General features: G+C 39.3%; 1 pseudogene; it reads right to left on the bottom strand.

The window, feature by feature from the left end:
- Positions 1 to 440: 440 nt before the first annotated feature.
- Positions 441 to 4110, bottom strand: LOC120439468 (annotated as a pseudogene).
- Positions 4111 to 8007: the final 3897 nt, after the last annotated feature.

Genomic DNA, 8007 nt, shown 5'->3' with positions numbered 1-8007 from the left:
TCTTGCCACATCTGTAAGGACAGTAACACCAATTTGTTTGTTGTTTTTTAAAAGCTTCCACTGCAGTAACCCCTCATTAACCATTAACTATGGATTCAAATAGCAAAGCCCAATATTTATGTGCTGAAACCAATTACAGCCATTTGGCAGCTTAAGTTCAAAGTTATGTTTAATTTTTCCACTGATGATTTGTTTTTTTTAGAACTGACTCTGTGTTTATTTATTTATTTATTTTACTGAGTCTTTATTAAATACTCAAAAAAACAGTCTATGAACGATACCTCATTAAGAATCATTCAAAGTTACATGTGCAGTACTCTGTACAGCTTACAGCCTTAGAGAGGAATGACTTCAAGCAGTAACACTTTGAGGTTCACACCAAGAAAACTGCAATTTAAGAAATATTTCTTTGCATTGTTTATTCCTTTAGAACAACAGCAACAAAGTTGGGTTTTTCCTTTAATAAGCACAGGTGCAGGTAATTAGTCTTTCTCTTGTGTGAACCTGGAGCTGTGCGAATGCCTCGTGTGCTCTGTGCTATTTGGCATCTTTTACTTTTCTATGACAGCTGTATGTGGGTCCCATAGCCTTCTATTGGAGCGGTAGGTCACAGAAAATGTTCCACTTGCGTTTTGGTAATTTGGTAGAGGTTTAAAGTTATTTGTGCCCCTGTAGGAAGAAAATATTGTTTTATTCCTGTGGAGAAACTTGTAGTGGACTCCGCCTCCACTTGCCGATACTTATTAGGGTGTGACCCTAACCCTAGATATGAAGCAAGGTGGGAGGGATATTCCTGCTGAGGTCAGCTGTTCAGTGTAAGTGATGTCCTGCTTTAATTTAGAGATTGCTGAGCTGCTGCTTTGCCTGGGTGGATTTCTGGCTGCTGGGCCGAGGTCCTTATACACTGGTGGCTATTTTCATTTGTTTTTAAATTGGTTTAACTAGACAGGAGCTGAAGGCTATTATGGAGTAGATGACCTGCTCCACCTCCTGAGCTATAGTCACCTCAGTAGTGTTGCTAGCAGAAGTTGAAGTAAATTATGTAGAAATATTCATATTCATTCATTTTCTTTTCTACTCACAAAAAGCATGAATTCAGTCTCCTTGTTATTAAGGGTCAATTTATTGATATCAAACCACATCTTAAAAATTTCCAGTTCATTTTCAGTTGCATACAAGAGATTCTTTACATTTTATGTCCAGAACACAATAAATTTGTATCTTCTGTATAAACAACACAGTTTTCCATTTTCCAACCAGGAACAGGCGACACATCTTATTCCATATCTCTCTAGTTTCCTGAATAACTGATATGATCTACTGTATGAAAAGCTTTCTGTAGGTCAAGATAAAAACCATCAGAGAATTCATCATTTTACTGATTTTAAAAGACTATGAAACTTAGATTGACTCTCATCAACACAGCGTCAAAGCAGTTTGAGAATTATTCACAACATTTAATCTATCAGTTAATTTCTGCCACAAACTCCCATCGATCTTACTGAGTTCACGAGACATCACACACTGGACTGACTGAGAGACATGAACTACTTTTTGTGCAGGTTTTCTTGTATTAAAACAATATTTTCTTCTCTGTAAAGGAAGTAAATAAACAACAGAAAGGAAGAGAAATCCTGCCAATTCAGAAAATAGAACCAACTACATAATATGTGGTTTGTTCTATTTAAACTACATTAGACTGGCCCCCAATAAAATCCAAATCTTTAAGAAATAAAAATAAATAAAGTTCCAGTGTTATTGTTGTTTAAGCAATGAAAAAACTTGAGGCTCTAAAACTGTTGAATTATTGCTTGATTATGTTTATGATCATTACTTCCTTTACTTACTTTGGGGTCCAGTGGAAACTGTTTTGAAATAAATTTCTCACATGTCACTCTGATCTGTTCACAAAGACTCAACAGAGAAAAAGTGTTGCATTGATTTGAATACAGTTTCAGCTAAATTTACAGGTAACTACAGACAATCAATCAGAAGATGTCAAACTCGCAGCCATAAAGTGATCTCTGTGCAGAGAAGGAACAGCACAACAGTGAGCTCTCAACAGCAAAGACAAGAACAAAAAACTGGAAGCTCAAAGGTCTATTTGACTTTAATCAGCTCTGCAGTTGTTGCAGCCCCCCAAAGCCAAAGTCCAGCATAGAGCGGCTGAGTGAATGTGGTCTGGACTCTGTGGAGGAGAGTCATGGTTTCAGAGACGCTGTAGAAAGACAGAATACCTGCTCTGTGATCCAGGTACACTCCTACTCTGGAGGACCGAGGACCTGAGAGGACAGTTCGGACTTTGTTGTGAAAAAATATGTAACTGTTTGTGTCACAACGTAATGCCCAAGATTTGTCATTGTATCCAAATACACATTCATCGCCCCTCCCTGCTCTGCTGATATTCTTGTATGCAACTGCTACACCAACTCCCCCTCTCCACTCCACCTCCCAGTAACAACGTCCAGTCAGACTCTCTCTACTCAGGACCTGAAGCCATCCAGTGAATCTGTCTGGATGATCAGAATAAGGCTGTTGTTGTTTCATAAATGTTACTTTTCTGTTCCCCTCAGATAATAACAGACGTGTGTGTGCTGTGTTTGGATCCAGTGTGATTTCACGTGAATATTTTAAGAATCCAGCTCTGGTCTTTGGCTCTGGTGGTGACAGTAAAACATCCTCTTCAGTGACTGTCAGTGAGATGTTTGTCCATTCCTCTCTCAGAATGTCCTGTAGTTTATCTCTGGTCTCTGACACAGCTGCTGTCACAGCCTCAAAGTAGCTCAGAGGACGAATATTGATGCTGGATGAGTGTGTAGACTCACTGAGTGCTGACAGTGAGGGGTAGTTGTGTAGAAACTGGTTGTGATCCTCTGTGTGTGAGAGCTGCTCCAGCTCGCCGTCTTTCCTCTTCAGCTCAGCGATCTCCTGCTCCAGCTTCTCCTGAAGCTCTTTGACTCGACTCACTTCAGTTTCCTGCTGGGATCTGACCTGCTGCTTCACATCAGAGCTTCTTTTCTGGATGAGACGGATCAGCTCAGTGAACATCTTCTCACTGTCCTCCACTGCTTTATCAGCAGAGCCATTGATGGCCTCCACCTCCTGTTGAAGCAGCTTCACATCTTTCTCTCGCTCCTGGATTCTCTGCTGGATGTTTAGTCGTCTCACCTCGAGCTCCTTCTGCTTCTCAGTCCTTTCTGCTGCAGCTGGGACTGTTTCATGGCCTTTATGTTCATCCATTGTGCAGAGATAACAGATACTCTGCTGATCAGTACGACAGAAAATCTTCATCACCTCATCATGACGAGAGCAGATGTTCTCCTGGAGCTTCTTGGAGGGGGCCACCAGCTTGTGTTTCTTTAATGGAGCTGCATCATAGTGAGGTTGGAGGTGTTTCTCACAGTAAGAGGCTGGACAAGATAAACAGGACTTGATGGCTTTCAGCTTCCTCCCAGTGCAGACATCACAGGCCACATCTTCAGGTCCAGCATAGCAGTGATCAGCTGGAGCAGCTTGGAGTCCAGTCTTCTTCAGCTGCTCCACTAAAGCTGCTAACATGATGTTTTTCTCCAGGACAGGCCTCGGTGTGAAAGTCTTCCTGCACTGAGGGCAGCTGTGGATTCCTTCCTGTCCTCTTCATCCCAGAAACTTTTAATACAGTTCATGCAGTAGCTGTGTCCACAGGTTGTAGTCACCGGATCCTTCAGTAGATCCAAACAGATGGAACAAGAAATAGTTTCTCGGTCCAGCTGAACTCCTTTCTGTGCCATTTCTCCTCTCAGTTTCTCTTTGGCAGAAACGAAAGCATTCTGACCTCTGATCTCATAACATACTTTTCTGTAGTGAATGGAGCCTGTCGGCTCTGAAACGTTACAACATGTTTGTTATACCCATCTTCAAACTGCAGATCTAAAGGGGAGGGAACAAGGAAATACATTTACAGTGTTTCAGGAAGAAGAGGGAGGAGTTATCAGGCTTTGACACAGTCCAGGAAGTGGAGCAGTTTGACGTAGACGCTGTTTGTTTAACACTTTGAACATGAACAAAGGAGGCGGATCAGTTTTTACATTTATAATATATGAATGACAAGTAAATAAAAAGCTGTCACAGCATGGCACATATTATACCATGAATTGTTTTTTATTTCAAAAATGTTCACATTCAGACACAAAAATCATTAAATATTTCACAGTTATTAATCCTTCAAATATGAGACATTTGGCTTTCAGACACAGAGCCAGTGTCTTTATCTTTACTGCAAGTATTTTTGTTTTTTACGCAGTTGAATATCAAGTTAAATGTGCTGCATAATGTGAACATTTACAGAATAAAAAAGTCAGACTCTGTAGAACAGCGTTTTTTTTTTCATTTATAAAATGTTTTCACATTCTTGTCTTTTAAACTCGCAGATACAGAAAAAAAATATTTGCAAACAACTGATATTTACACAGCACAGTAATGAAGGGCACAGTACAGGCTTTACAGTCTTTGTAATCTGTGAGTGTGCATAGGTTTGCTCTGAAGAGGAAATAAACAACAAGAAATAACATTTAGATTCATGTCACGTCTGTAGGTTTATATAACAGTTATAATTACTTAAACTAAAACTCGTACACATATTTCTGTGTTAAACTAAGTAGATCCTAACTCTGACGTTACAGCGTTCACAAAGACAAACACAGTCCAACAGCACCATCTACTGACTACACAGGTTTACAGCAGCGTGATCATGTGACTCTAAATAGAGATTGACAGACCACGTGACTTTCGCGCACTGCATGCCGGGAACTCGTGGAAAAACATTCAAATTACCGCATTAAATGCAAGCATTTGCAGCACCGCAAAACGTTTATTCTCCGGTTCCAGTACCTTCTTGGTTTTTCTTTCCTCACCAAAAAAGCAATGTACAAAACGAAGGAGAACAATGCCGGTCCGTACAAAGACAGACTCGACGAAAAGGCAAAGAAAAGGTACTTGGAAAAAATCAAAGGAGTGAAAGGGTCAGACCCTTACAAGCACACAGAGTGGACAAAAGACGTTAGCGTGCTGCCCAACTTTCACCACGCTCATATTTATAATTATACGGTTCTTGGAGTGAGTGCATACACTCATGAAGTTTTTAGTAACTTCAGGTCACTGCAACAAGCCCAGGTACAGTTTACCGACGGATGCGTACAGGACCTTGAAATGCACCGTGTAAAACACAAGACCATCGTACGCACAAAGGTAAGTTTACCAGTCTCACAAATGGTCTTCATAAATACACATTCGTTAACCGTTTATTAATAGGACCTTTGAGCTCACGGTAATTAATTTGTAGTGAAAAGAATTTCTGGTACGCATTACAGAAATGTAGCAGTGACAATAATATTGTATGCTGTAATCGTACTGGGCAATTAGTGATACAAAAATCTATATCCTGTGAATAAAAGTATATGTTTTCAGCGCCATATAAGACGTATTAACTACTACAAAACACTGACCTTTGTGGAAATGCTTGGAGCAGACTAACGTGAGCTGGAGTGTATTCGAACGTTATATTAGGTCTTCTGATAGCGGCAATCCAGGCCATCCGTCGCCTCTTCGTGACTTCGGAGACATGGCTTGGACAATTTCTTTTCCACGCCGGAATCCGATAAAAACCAATCGCATTTCCCGTCGGCTTCACGCGGCTGTCGTTCGCCCGGCTTGTGCAGTTAATAATACAACAGCTTCTTGCCATTTTTTGTGTCTTTTTATCGCTGTGTAACTGATTTCAATTGAAAGCCTGTGCCCGCTAGTACCTCTTGCCACGAGTTCCCAGAATCCTTTGCGGTTTTACCCCTGAATGACGTCACATTTTCAATCTCTATTTGCACAAACATGAGTATCAAGCTGCAAACTGTCTGTATCAGTGTTTCCATTCTGAAAGACGTGGAGACGTTTTACAAAATAAAATACATATGGAATAAAATAAACTAATAAATCATAAAACTTTTAGATTCAAATATTTAATGAATTAAGCAATTCCAGATTCCCAACTTATGAGGACAACATAAAGTCTATTCATCTATTTTAATGACACAGTAAGTATGTTATATTACTGTGAACATTTAGAATCATCAATATTTGAAGACATGATTAAAGACAAAAATAAATCAATAAAACTGTGTCCACAAGCACAAAAAGCTGAATTTATTAAAGGAAAAATCATCATTGAACCTCTTATAAATGTAAAAATGCTGCAGACGTTTGCTAAAAATAGATCCACAATGACTGCATCCCTGCATCTGTTTCCATCCTGGTAATAATTAAAACAACAATAATGATGATACAGTTAACAATAGATACATAACAATAAATAAAACAATAAAAACAAAACAAAAAACAATAAAAACAGAAATGCTGCTCAAAACATAAACCTGTTTAACAGATGCTGATCAGTACGACAGAAAATCTTCATCACCTCATCATGACGAGAGCAGATGTTCTCCTGGAGCTTCTTGGAGGGGGCCACCAGCTTGTGTTTCTTTAATGGAGCTGCATCATAGTGAGGTTGGAGGTGTTTCTCACAGTAAGAGGCTGGACAGACTAAACAGGACTTGATGGCCTTCAGCTTCCTCCCAGTGCAGACATCACAGGCCACATCTTCAGGTCCAGCATAGCAGTGATCAGCTGGAGCAGCTTGGAGTCCAGTCTTCTTCAGTTGGGGGAAGCAGACAACTCCACAGTCTTTTGTCTCTTCGAGGACTCTGGGAGGTAGCAAGGGAGTGTGAATCTTAAGGTGTGAAACAGCTGTGTACTGCCTTTTGTTCCTGGAGAAGGTATTTAACTGAGAGCCATGCTAGGCTCAGGGAGACTCTGCTGACCGTCTGTCCCGCGGACATGCAGGGGCTCCACCAAGCTTGGTTGTCTGTTCTTTGTGTTTTGTTAGCTACCGCTCACCGCTCGTCTGCAGGCTTTATTTAAATGGAAAAACTTCCACAACAGCAGGGTTCAGCAGGGGTAGTGTATTCACAGTGTACAAAATATGTGGTATAAATGGTCTATGAGCCACTGTGAGCTTGTGCTGTTGTGAACTGAAGTATTAGAATTAAATATTAAAAAAGGCACAGTGTTTGTTTGTTTTTACATTACAGGGCAAACAACTATAGTCCCCCAGAGTCAGCTTCAGAAAAAGACAACAGGAATCTGAGTCTGTGTCTGCAACAGAATAGAATGACGGCTGAGATAATCTATGGAGAAAACTAATTCCCCAATTACATCTAACCAAATCTTTATTTAGTTATAGTGTTAGACTAAAAGTAGTTCAACAACAGATGAGAATAAGAAAAGGATTTTAGTAGTTAAACATTTCTGACAATGTTTCAACAGCTCCAAGAAACATGTCTAAATTTACTCTGACTGTTGTATTTTTATTTTTAAACAATAACAGAGCAGTTATGACACCAAATGTTTCTTTTTGTGTAAAAAACTATTATTTTACTTTCAGTGTGATCCCAGCTGACATTACACAGGATTCATTTAAAGCCGATGTAAGAGTTTTAGATGTCGATCCAAAACCAACAGGAACTTTAAGTAACTATGTTGGGATACCACATTAAACTGAATATAGTCTTACTTTATATACATTTTTAAATATATTTTTATAATTAGGCAAAATAGAAATAGTAATTGCAAGTTTTATTTATTCAAATAATTATTAAGAAAAATATCCTTGTTGTAAACCAGGGGTGTCAAACTCATTTTAATTCAGGGGCCACATGGAGAAAAGTCTATTCTCATGTGGGCCGGACTGTTAAAATCATGGTATATATAACTTAAAAACAACAACTTCAGATTATTTTCTTTTTTTTTAAATACAATACACATAAAAAATAAAGCTAGAGCCTGAGGACAGTGTGTCCAAAAGCACAACATAGCTATTACTTACAAACCACCTCAGGTTATTTGAAAATTCTGAGGACAACGAACACACAACCACACAGTACCTCAGTGATTTACAGAAGTATATCACAGATCACAGAA

This window comes from Oreochromis aureus, linkage group 3 (assembly GCF_013358895.1).
Source record: "Oreochromis aureus strain Israel breed Guangdong linkage group 3, ZZ_aureus, whole genome shotgun sequence".
NCBI classification, from domain to species: Eukaryota; Metazoa; Chordata; class Actinopteri; order Cichliformes; family Cichlidae; genus Oreochromis; species Oreochromis aureus.
This window is presented reverse-complemented; position numbering and strand designations above follow the sequence as displayed.